We start from the raw sequence: 12,259 nt of genomic DNA, 5'->3' as shown, positions 1-12,259 counted from the left end.
CTCTTGCCAGTCCCCTGCCTCGGCACGGGCAAGCCTTCTGACATGGCCACCAATTCAAGCAAGTTGGAAAGGAGAAGGCAGGCCGTGCCCCAGGTGACCTTGTGCCTCCCTGAAGCTCATGGCTGGAGTCCCTCCTCCCCCCAACAAATCTGCACTTTGATCACACACCCACAGCGACCCAGATCTTTGAATTCAGCAATTCTTTTTCAGGTTTCAGCGAGGCATTGGCAGCCTGAGCTATTTTGGGACACTTTCTCTGCTGTGGATGCCACTTTCGGAATACGCCAGGAACATGTTAAGGACCTGGAGCCCGCAGTCCTGGACCCATTTTCAGGCTCGCTCGCGCTCTCTTTCTCTCCGGGCTGATCGTTTGGAGGACAGACGCTCTTGCCAACCTAATCCCGGGAGCCTGACTACCTGGCCCGGCCACAGGCTCCAAGAGGCAGTGTGGCTGCCAACACCCTCACGGTAAGGGGACGCGGAGGCACCAGGCAGCCTGGAGAGACAGATGTCCTAGGGGGTGGTCTGAGTGTGCGTGTGGACTGAAAAGACAAGGGCTGGAGGGGGCGGGGGGGGGGGGCGGAGAACGATAAGATTTTCCCAACATCTTATTCTTCCAAACATCACTTCCTAATCTGATGCAAGTGACTCGACAGGCATTCAGGAGCCTGTGGTCTCCATTTTCCTGCCCTAAAATCCTCTGCACCTGTAAGTACCGGGGCTCACTGCCACTCACGCTGGCTTTGGGGGAGGGGGGAAGGGGGGGCAGGGTCTGGGGAAGGTCATCAAAATCTGATTCAGGTGTGGACAGGCCCATGGCGTTGGAAGAATTCCTGACAATCCCCCCACCCCCCTTCCGAACTGCTTCTTTAGTTGGGAGAATGAAAATGCCTCTTTGTTCTTTCCCAAGCCCCCGGCATACCAGAAACTTCACCTGTCCTTCAGGGTCTCCTGTTCTCATGTTGGACTTAACGGGAGAAGCACATCCCTACTATTGTGGGCACAGCCCCTGCTGGCTTCTCCATCTTGTATGCAGCAATTTGCTGAAATAGTGAAAGATGTGGTAAGCGGCAGGGGGTGGGGGGGCACATGAGAATTTAGAAACTCTTCCATGGTAAGAAGGAGGAGCGGTGTGGTTCAGCGCAGTTAGAAAGGCTGCCACAATGGGGAGGCTTCATCTGCGGTGAAATGGTCCCTTTCGCTGCCTTCCTATTTTAATGGAAAGAGGACAAAATAGCCTACCGGCTCCCCAAGAAAGGAGCATTTCTAATGCTTTTATTTACCACTTTCCTGAGAGGCTGGACTGCCTCTGGTCAGCCAGTCAGTCCTCAAGCAGCTCTGAAGGGGGGACATTCAGCCCTTATTTTGGGGACCACTGAAGTTCCCTCAAAATGGCCTAGGATAACAGAGCCAGGCCCTGTTACCTACTCCCACCCCCACTCCCTCGACACCAAAACCGAATCATCAGATTCGGGTACAGAATTCGTTTGGAGGCGAGGGTGAGGAGTGTCTTTGATAGGAAGTCATTTGCAAAATGGGCCATGAGCCGTCCTATGCACAGTGTCCTTCCAGGCTTTTGTAATGACTTCCTCAGCCATGAAGAAGGACAGGACACGGCCAAGGGGTCTTGCCTTGTTATTTCCACACGGCACCGTCGAAGGAACTCTGTCTTTAGCATAAGATGCCGAAAAGTGTAAGATGTTCATTAGACCAAGGCTGGTCACCTTCAATTTCTCAGACCGTTAATTTCGGCTCTGGAGGAATTAAAACAGGAAATTCACCTTGTGTCTGCTGGAGACCGAATGAGTTCTCAGCCTCTATAAGGAAACCGGCCTCAGGAGGAATTTGGTTTTGCTTTGACTGCTTGCCTGTTTGTGTGGTCTTTGGTAACTCAGGGAGTTTCTCAGCCCTCCTCCTTCCAAAGAGCTCTGAGAAAAAGATGCTTGGATCCTGGAAGGTAATGGTCTGGAAGACTTTTTCGTCAAAGCCTTGAGTGCTGTGGGGGGGGGAGGGAGTTCGTGCTATGTGATGGATTCTGATTATAACCCAAATAATCCAGGTTCTGGCTTGGCAGTAGTCGGAATTTTATGTCTGCCTTATGGCATTCCAGGAGCATTAAGAACATTCCCTTGCCCTTCCAAATCTTTCCCTATCCACTCCCAAGGGCTTGAAAATTCTTAAGTACATAATTCCTTTGACTCGGGGCTTTGGCATCAGTTAAAATGCCAACCTCTGGGGAGGGTCAACCTGTTAAGCTTCACCTGGATGCATCCCATCCTGACAGCAGCTTATGATAGAAGGAAGAAGAGAGACGAGGAACATGAGATCACTTTAGGTACAAAGATGAGTCCCAGCACAGGGGTCTAAAAACAGGACCCTGGCCAAGGCCAAAAGTACCAAGAAGCTCAGCTGGCAAAAGAAAGGAAGGTTCTATTCTCACTACAGTGGGGTACAAGGCAACTTACTGAGGCAGAGACTCAGGACTTAGGTAATAAGACAAAGACCCACTTCATGATACTGGGGTACAGGGAGGAGGAAGAATCCCACATACTAGAATGAGACAGGAGGTAGGAGAGTTCCCTGCTGGGGCACCCTCAGTTACCCGGTTACCTGAGCCACTGAACTAGGGCTCTCAAAATGATTAAAAGATCTCAGCGCAAAGAATCAAACAGATTTCGTACCCATCCAGATGGCTACCCCTCAACCCTGGCACTTCTCCAGCCCAGGAGGGTGGGTCTAAGGAGGGGCACACACAGGGACTTAGACTTTGAGACTCTGTTCCCACCCTTTCCTTCCTCTGGGACCAGCCCTGAACTCATACCTCCGGGGATTCACGATCAATAACAGTGACTCACCTCGTTCACCAAAAGCTCTAAGGCAGCCCCCATTCCCACATCCTTCCTAGGGCCTAGCAGACAGGGTTTTGGAGTAAGACTAACTGTTCTTTTTTTTTTTTTAATATTTTATTTATTTATTTGACAGAGAGAGAGACACAGTGAGAGAGGGAACACAAGCAGGGGGAGTGGGGGAGGGAGAAGCAGGCTTCCCACGGAGCAGGGAGCCCGACGCGGGGCTCGATCCCAGGACCCCGAGACCATGACTTGAGCCGAAGGCAGACGCTTAACGACCGAGCCACCCTGGCTCCCCAAGACTAACTGGTTTTAAATCCTGGCTCTGCCACTCGCTAGCTGTGTGGCCTGGGGCAAGTTATGTAACCTATCCGAGCCTCGTCTATAAAATGGGCACAATAATAGTCGGATCTAGCAGATGCCCATAGAGCGTAGCACAGTGCCTGGTACAGAGCAAGCGCTTAACAAAAACCAACAGAGGCTAAGATCCCCAGCTCTCTGCTGTATGGATCATCATCCGAGAATGGGTTAGAACAGCAGATGGTCCTGCACAGTGCAGATCTAACACGGCTAGCTTTTCAGGGGGCTCACCGTTTCCTTAAAGTAGCCTTCTGCTCCTTTTCCTCCGAATCCCACGAGGTACAAGTGTCCCCAAGCCTTTCCTCCCACCAGTTCGGCCTCCACTCCATTCCCCAGCTAACTAAATAGATGGCATCTCTGCTAAGGATTCATGAAATCCTTCCCTGGGCTTCCCCCAGCCACACCATCTTGAGCTTCGCTGCCCACTCTCTAGCGGTGAAAGGGACCCATCTCTGGGAGGGTGGGGTCCAGAATGGTGCAGGTCCCAAAGCACTAACAAAAAGGAAAAGAGTCCCACCTAAAACTTTGCCTCCCTCCCTCCCTCGGGACATTCCCTTGTCTGGGCTCCAGGGTGCTACAGCTTCAAGAGGCTTTCCTCCACTTCCTCTCCCGTCTCCCTCCCCACCCTCTCCTGAGGATACAGAATCCGCTCTCTTGCAAGGGGTGTGGTGGCAGAAAGAGCGTTGCTTTCTGTGCAGGCATGCCCTCAGCGTGCTCTCTGCATTCTAGTCCTCCTCACTTCTCCGCTTGGATGGGGGGTGCGGGGGAGGACGGACCCCGAGGCATGCCTGTGGCACCTCTAGAATCAGAAGGCAGGCCTCCATCCTCTCGAAGGTGAAGCTACGATCTCCATAGAGATACAGAGTCTCTGGGTTTGGGGCTCATCTCTGGAACTGACACGTTTAAAAAGCTCTCCGTGGACCACACCTGAAGAAAGAGCACGCTCCCTCTTGTGCAAGGGGGCGGGAGGCCGGGAGGACAAAGTCATAGGACTCAGATTCCTAGAACTAGCCCCAGCCTACAAGGCTCTCTCCGGGAGGACGCGTAACTGCCTTCTGAGTCCTGGACCTTCTCGGGCCCAGGCAGCAGCTTCTAGGCTGCTTCACAAAGACCCTGAGCAGGGGTCTGCAGACCTAAATCAGCCCGAGGTGCCAAATGGACAGAGAGCCTTTATCTTGAGGCATTTGGAGCTGGTTGGGGCTAGAGGTAGTAATAACACCTACCTCGTGGTGGTGTTCGTGTGGAATTAGGAGTTATCTCATACAACATGTTTCGAACCATGCAAACATCCACTATTATTGTTACTATAAATATTATATATATGCATAAACAGGGTCTATAATACTCATGAAGAATAAATGAGTTCATGCGTGTAAAGTGTTTAGAACCATTATTAATGTGGTCCCGGAGATTTAATAGAGAAATCCAAAGATGTCTTCAGGGTTTCAGGGGAGACCAAAGCCATTCTGGAGACATGGTCTGGGGAAAGAGTTGGGTAGGGGTCATGCAGAGGCTCAGAAAGGAGATGGCAGTTTGGGGTCTCTTACAAATTCAGAGTGTGACTAAAACCCTCATGCCTAACTTGTTGTTATAGATTTATGGGATTATGGGATTTGGTTATGGGGCCTGCCTGGTCTACTTAAAGTGTTAGCACTCCTAGGAGACCAGCTGTGGTTCGCGCAGCCTGGATCTTTAAAAATGCCTCGTGAATATACTCCTGGCTCCTTCGCACTGAAGACTCCGTTGTTCGCACTGAATGCTCCAGAGGTCATTGTATAGCTGTGGAATTTGTCTCTTCTGTCCCTAATGCCCAGTTGTCCCAAATGCCCCCACCCCCTTACCCCCATCAAGAATTCAAAAGCTGAAATGACTGTCCTTTCCCTGTCTCGTGGCCCCTGTGTGGACATGAGTTATGCACACGGAGCATCTCCCTTTGCCCTGGAAAGTGGCCGCTGCTGCTGAGGGAATGGGAGGAGGTTTCTGGAAGGAGCTGGAAGGAAGAGCATCTTCTCACCCTGGGCTGGTGGCCCCCACCAAACGTTCACCTTTCACCTGGCTCTGTCCCCAGCCCTTGCCCTGGAGGAGTAAATGGGAGAGGAGACACTCCATCTGGTCCCATGGCGTCAACCAATACTGCCACTGGGACCCTGGTGGCATCTCTGCCTCCATCTCCCACCCCGCTTCCTGCTGGACATGTCCACGCACAAGCCCCACTGGCATCCGTGTCCTGGCTGAACTCGTCACCTGTCTCCACTCGTCATTCTGCCAACTAATAGTCTGTGTTCCCCGTCTTGCTTTAACAACATCACCACGGACCCAAGCCGCCACCTCAGGGTCGTTGTCACCTTCTCTGTCTCCTTGGCCTTCCATGACACCCAGCCCTGTGGTTTCTCCGTGTGGACACGTCCCCGGAATGGCCCCTCTTCTCTGCTCTCACTGCCACAGTCCTGGTCCAGAGCACTTGGCACCTCTTGCCGGGACCCTTGGGATGGCCTCCCAATGGGTCTACCTGATTTTGGCTTCTCTCCCTTCCAGTCCTTCCACACTCTGGTGCCCAGAAAGGGTTGTCTTCCTGGGCTGTCATTTGTCTGCCTTCATAAAAACCTTTGATGGCTCCCTATTGCTCACCGATCAAAGTGCAAAACTCTCAGCTTGGCCAACAAAGCCCTGGATAAGCTGATCCCAGCCACCACCTTTCCCACTCCCCTGTCACTGTTGCCAGCTGCTCACCCCACACCAGTTGCCCCACCCTCCGGACCATGAACTTCCGCACAGATACTGTTCCCTCTGCCTGGAATGCTTTTCCCTACCCTCCACCGCTCCTCCTGGAAAAACCCTCCATCCCTCTGGATCCAGCTCCAACATCCTTCACCTGTGATGCCTCCCTCACTTTCCCAGATGCCAGGTCATAGTGCCCCCATGCTACGTTTCTCAATGATAGCACCCATTGGACTATGAGTACTGTGTGTATCGGTCTCTCCTACTATATGGAAAGATCCCCAAAGGCTGCCTGGGACCATATTGGGTTCCCTTTTGGATTCTCAGTATTCCCCCAGGCTTGGATACGATAAGCTGTTGGTTTCCTCATGTGTAAGTGGCAGCTGAAAATAATAGTTGCTACTTCCCAGAGCTGGAAGGATTAAATGAGATAATGTATTTAATACTTGTGCAGGTAACGATAATGAAGGTGTTGATGATAAGAAGGAGGACTAGTTTGCATCCATTCAGCGATCCCTAGGGGCTAGACACCGCCGTAAACTCTTTGCATGGATGAGTCAGCTAAACAGATGAGTTAATCCATGGAAACTGATGGATTGATTGTGTGTATGTGTGTGTATCCATAGTTATTACACACATCATACAGATGACATATATCATAACCCATGTACTCCACACTGTGCCCGACACTTAGCGGGGACTCTGGTTTTTCCTTTCTTTCCCCATCTTTCTCCATCCTTCCTCAACAGCCCTCGCTACCCATCACCCTCCCCCAGGGCTGGGGTAGGAGAGAGGTGAATCCAGAAGTTGTCATTCCCTTTGAGGACAGGGGCATGCTGTACCCTGTCTGAGGCCCCCGTCAGCGCTGGCATGGTCGTGGACACACGTGGCAGGCTCTAAAGTAGCTCTTAGGCTGGGCTCGGCTGAGGAGGTCCCAGTTTTCAGCGATTGCTGAAGCAGGTGTTGGAGCCGTGGCTGGGAGGTTCTCAGGAGCCCCGAGAGAACAGCAGCTACAGCCAAGGGATACCAGGGAAGCGGATGGGGTCAGATGCGGCTCTGCCGCCAACCAGCCCGATGACCCGGGGCAAGTCGCTCTGCTTGCCTGCGCCCCGGGGTCCTCACCTGTAACACGCTGCCCCTCGGAGCTGTCTGAGGGTGCACAGCGTGACAGCTGTGAAAGCTCTCGGCCAGAAGGCTGTGCAGAAGTGCGGTGTTGCTAACTTCAAGAGCTGGGGCTTCACTCAGCAGGAAACATTCAGGAAGTGGGGGTGGAGGGAGAGAGCGGGGGCTTGCGTATCCAGGACATATGGGGGCCTATATTTGTTGTCCTCCTGCTTAGCAGCATTAGTGATTCAAGCTGGTGCTGCCTGCGGAACACTCTGTCCTTCGGGATCCTCAGGGACAGCAGAGATTGCAGAGCTGGGAGGCTGAAGCCAGCGCACAATACTTTGAAAAATAGAGTGATAGGGATGAGGCGCCACGCACTCAGGTTCATACGCGTGCGTTCACACCCCTGAAGGCCCCCAACGCTGCCGTGAGACGGCAGCTGGAGCTAATTACAGACAGACAGACAGCTCCTTCTCCAGCTCTTTTCTCGAAACTCTCAACCAACCCCCCACCCCCAGCGCCGCCCGACCCTGGGGATTGCCTGAGCTCTAAGAAGGGGTGTCGCCGGCGCTACCCGTTAACTGCTTAGAAAGAACATGGGGGGTAAAGGCGTGTAGGAAGCCACTATGTGGCTCCCCGTCTTGTGGGGTGGGTGGGAAGGAGGTGATGAAGTGGGGGAGGGGAGAGCTGGCTGGGATACAGATGCAGCTTTGTGTTAACAGATGTGCTGTCCTGGCAAGAGAGAGCCCAGGCACTCAGCTCCTCCTTTCTCCTTCATCTGAATCCACCCAGGGATCCCCTCTTAACCCTTCTCCCTCTTAAATCCTCAACTTCCTCTTCAAACTCTGTATCTGGCAGAAACCTCAATAAATGTTGACTGGATGGATGGATGAATACACGAAGCCTCTGCAAGCCCATACTCCTCCCGAGCCCTGTTCCTACCTTACAGACCATAATAACCCTGTAAGCCCTTTCCTCTGCTTTTATTTCCATATACTCCCCTTGGACAGTTTCAACTCTCCCCTATATGCTCCTGATCTTCATATCTCTCTTTCCAGCCCAGACCTCACCAGCTGCCCGAATGTCCCTCAAACTCCTCAAACCCAACGTGACCCACATTACATTCGTCAGCAATGACATCCCAGGGGAGGTTTCTGGTCTGCTGAGGGGGCCGGGGGGCAAAGCGGGGGAGGGAAGGACTTGCTGTATGCCCCCTAGCAGGCTAGGGACAATGAGCATGTTAGCACAGTCATGGAGCAGACTCCCGATTCCAGGGCCTGTCTTCCTGCCAGGGGACCAAAGTCCTTCCCTTCACCCTTATAATAGTCACCTCCCACCCATAGGGAAAGCGAAATTGGGAACTCGGGTGGCTAACTGCCCAATCTGCGCTTCTAAGATCCTGGTTACCACTCCTCTTCATTCTGGAACCCTGTCCCAAGGCTCACCATAACCCTGCCACCCCACCCCAACCCCCCTCCCCTGTCCCCCCACCAGGTAAATATTGAACCAAGATTGCTGGAAACTAGGGAGTTGATTCCCTCAGAGCAGCGCAGCAGGGAAGACCTAGAATGTTTACCGAGAGTCCACACTAGAATTCTTTCCTCGCCTTGGCAAGGATAAGAGCAAATAAAGCCCCCCCTTTCCTTCAGGCCCTCCTGCATTTGGACAGGAGCCAAGGGAATGGGTTACAAACACAGTGGCCTTTGGTTCCTAACAGCCTCGGGGCCTGTGAAGGCAGGATCCAAATGTCTTCCTTCATTCCCAGGGGGTCCCAAGTACCATATCCGAGGATAAATGCAAGGTGTCATTGTACCACTGTGTTATGGCCACATCTAGGCATTTGCAAGTTTTTAAAACAAAGTGAAAGCTTTATCACCAATTTCAGTCTGACACACAAGATGTGAAGTAATTTATTTAAAGCACTCATGTATAATGGCAAAACATTCATTTGTTGGGTCAGCACATATATATTAAGCATCTCAAAGAGCCATCCATGGTTTCTGCCTTCAGACACAGCCCCTGTTCTAGTTGGGGGGAGAAACGCTACAGGCAAGGGTTAACTGACAATCCAAGACCATGCCAAGTCCCAAGCACACATGGCTCTTGCAGTCCCTTTGGCAGTACTTAAATTTTCCACCCTATTGCTACTGTCACTGCTGTTGATCTCTTCTCCAATATAGGATGGTGGTGGCTACGTCTCTAGGGTGCCTGGGTTCATATCTGAGTTCTACCATTCCCTAGCTACGTGACCTTGGCTAAGTTACTCAGCCCCTCTGAGCCCGGCTCCTCCTCTGTAGAGTGAGGACAATAATAGCACCTCTCTACAGAGTTGTAGAGAGAATTAAATGAGTTCATACACATGGCGCTCTTAGACCAATACCTGGCACATTATAAGAACTCAATAAATGGGGCCCCTGGGCAGCTCAGTCAGCTAAGAGTCTACCTTCAGCTCAGGTCATGATCCCAGGATCCTGGGATTGAGCCCTGAGTTGGGTTCAGTGCTCAATGGGGAGTCTGCTTCTCCCTCTCCCTCTGCCCCTCCCCCCACTCATGCTCTCTCTCTCTCTCCCTCTCAAATAAATAAATAAAATCTTAAAAAAAAAAAGAACTCAATAAATGTTAGCAGTTATGATATACCTACAGTTCTTTGTTACCACCAGAGGTCACAATTCTTATTGGGCTTCCAAAGGAAGCTTATCAATGTCTTATTCATTCATCCATTTAATCAACAAATACATGTTGAGCATCTACAAGACCCTGAGCTGAGCCCAGTTCGTATAGACAAACAACACATGGCTCCTGCCTTTGGGACTAAATAGTGCCCTGCAGCACCTGGAAGAAGCAAACACAAATCCTCCCTAAAGGAAAACACCCTCCATCAGTTTTCATCGGATTACCATGGATAAAGTGTGGCTGAATATGAACTCATAATCCAAAATCACAAAGCACCCAATGAAGCCAGAAACAACAAAAACCAGTATTAGATCCTCACAGATTCAGATATTACAATTTTGTGATAGAACTTTTTTTTTAAGTTTTAGATGTATTTTTTAAAAAGATTTTATTTATTTATTTGACAGAGACACAATGAGAGAGGGAACACAAGCAGGGAGAGTGGGAGAGGGAGAAGCAGGCTTCCCGTGGAGCAGGGAGCCCGATGCGGGGCTCGATCCCAGGACCCTGGGATCATGACCTAAGCCGAAGGCAGACGCTTAACAATGGAGCCACCCAAGCGCCCCAAGTTTTAGATGTATTAAAAAAAAAAAAGCAGAAGATTTTGAAAACATTAACAAAGAACAAGATACTGGCAGAAAATAATCAGAAAAAGTATCATCTTTTTACAGACGGCAAGGCTGGGGTTCAGAGAACAAAGTGACTCTTTCAATGCTACACAGCTAATAACGAGGGATTCAAGTCAGGTTCTTGGTGTCTAGTATCCTTTTGGCAGACTCCGTTATCGGGACTGAGGCCTTTCTTCCCCCCCAAGTCAGTCAAAGAGTGAGATGAGTACAAAGGGCTGCGCTAGCTCTGTAACAAAGTACAAAGAGGAACAGGAGAGAGTCCCTGCCCTCAAGTAGATTAAGATCCAGTAGAGAGACACGGCTATGCACGTATAAAAATAACCACGGAGATCGGTCTGTGTGGTAGAAAGTGCTGTGGTCTGGAAGGATAGGAGGTGAAACTGGGACAGATCCTTGAAGGGCAGACAGGTGGCTCTGTGGGTTTGGTGAGAGGAGTAGAGGAGACTGGGCACAGCCTGACTAACATCATGGAGCAAACGATCCTGAAGAGCGGTTCAGGGACCAGTGAGTTCATTTGGCTAGCACTCTGGATACATGCGGGGACAGGCCACACAGGACCTGGCCCTCGTAAGGGCCCCATGCTTGGTTTAATGTGCTGTCACTGTTTTTGAAAGTCTTAATAACTTTTGAACACAGGGCTCCACATTCCCACTTTGCACCAGGGCCCACAAATGCTGTGGCCAGTCCTATATAGGGGAGCAGGGGCAGGGGGGGCGGTGTATAGCTGGGAAAGCAGGGCGTCCTTGGGAAGGACCTTGAACGTGACTTTGATATTGGCTCTGCAGACAGGGAGGAATCACTGAACGTGTTTGAGTACGGGAGGGATATAGTGAGTGTGGTTTTTGGAAACCACATGTTGGATGCCGTACAGGGGAATCGGAGAAAGGAGAGGTGGGGCTTAATCAGGAGACTATTGCAACAAAGCAATGGGGGGGCCTGGACAGGAATAGTGGCGGGAGACACGGAGAAGAAAAGAGGCTTCATGTTATTTAGTTGTCCATTCTACAGGTGTTTACTGAGCACCAGACAAGTGCTGGGCATTGTGCTAGGGGCTGAGATGCAGGAATGCCCAAGACTTCCACCCCTGGCCTCAAGCTGCTCGCAGTGATGGAGGCAGTTCAGTAAACAGACCAGGACAGCTCCACGTGCTGAGGGCTAGGATCAGATTAAGTTACGGGTGCAGGGGCAGACAACAAACCCGAGAATAACAGGATGATGTGGCAGGTGCCATGCTATCGACGTTGTGGGAGTACGGAGAAGAGTCATCTAACCCCGATTGGAAGGGTCAGGGAAGTCTCTTTCCCAGAGGTGTCTTCTGAGCTACGTGTGGTCGTGTGGTCGATGAGAAGACAGCAGCTAGGTGAGGAGAGGGAGGGAGGGGAGGACGAGCTACTGGAAGAGTGGTGCAAATGCACAGCGGTAAGAGACTGTCTCTGGTCTCAGAGAGCTGTAAATGATGCCCTCTGATTCAATCGCAGCATGAGCTCCTTCTATGGGAGCGTGGGAAGATGCGACCAAAGAGGTCGGAAATGGCAAACTAAGGAATCGGGTCTTCATCCTCTAGAGCAGTAGTTCTCAGCCTTGACTGCACGTTGGAATCACCTGGGGGAGCTTTAATCACCGATGACTAGATCCCACCCCCAGGGACTCAGATTTAATAAGTCTGTGGGGGAGGCATTGGGATTTTTAAAAGCTCCTCCAGTTTATTCTAAACCATGACTTCAGGGTGGGAGTTCTCACATTTGAGCACTATCAGAATCACCTGGAAGCCTTGTTAAACACAAACTGGGGGGGAGCGCCCCCCAGAGTTTCTGACTCGGGAGGTCTCTAATAAGTACCTGCTCTAACGAGTTCTCGGAGATGCTGTAGCCGCCGGCCCCGGGACCACACTTTGAGAGCCTCTGGTCTCCACTGTGAAGCTGT

The sequence above is a fragment of the Mirounga angustirostris genome, unplaced genomic scaffold (assembly GCF_029215605.1).
Source record: "Mirounga angustirostris isolate CCGP_5_RB_7025 unplaced genomic scaffold, mMirAng1.0.hap1 SCAF_11, whole genome shotgun sequence".
Lineage (NCBI taxonomy): Eukaryota > Metazoa > Chordata > Mammalia > Carnivora > Phocidae > Mirounga > Mirounga angustirostris.
The sequence above is the reverse complement of the archived record's forward strand: the minus strand, read 5'-3'. Positions refer to the sequence as shown.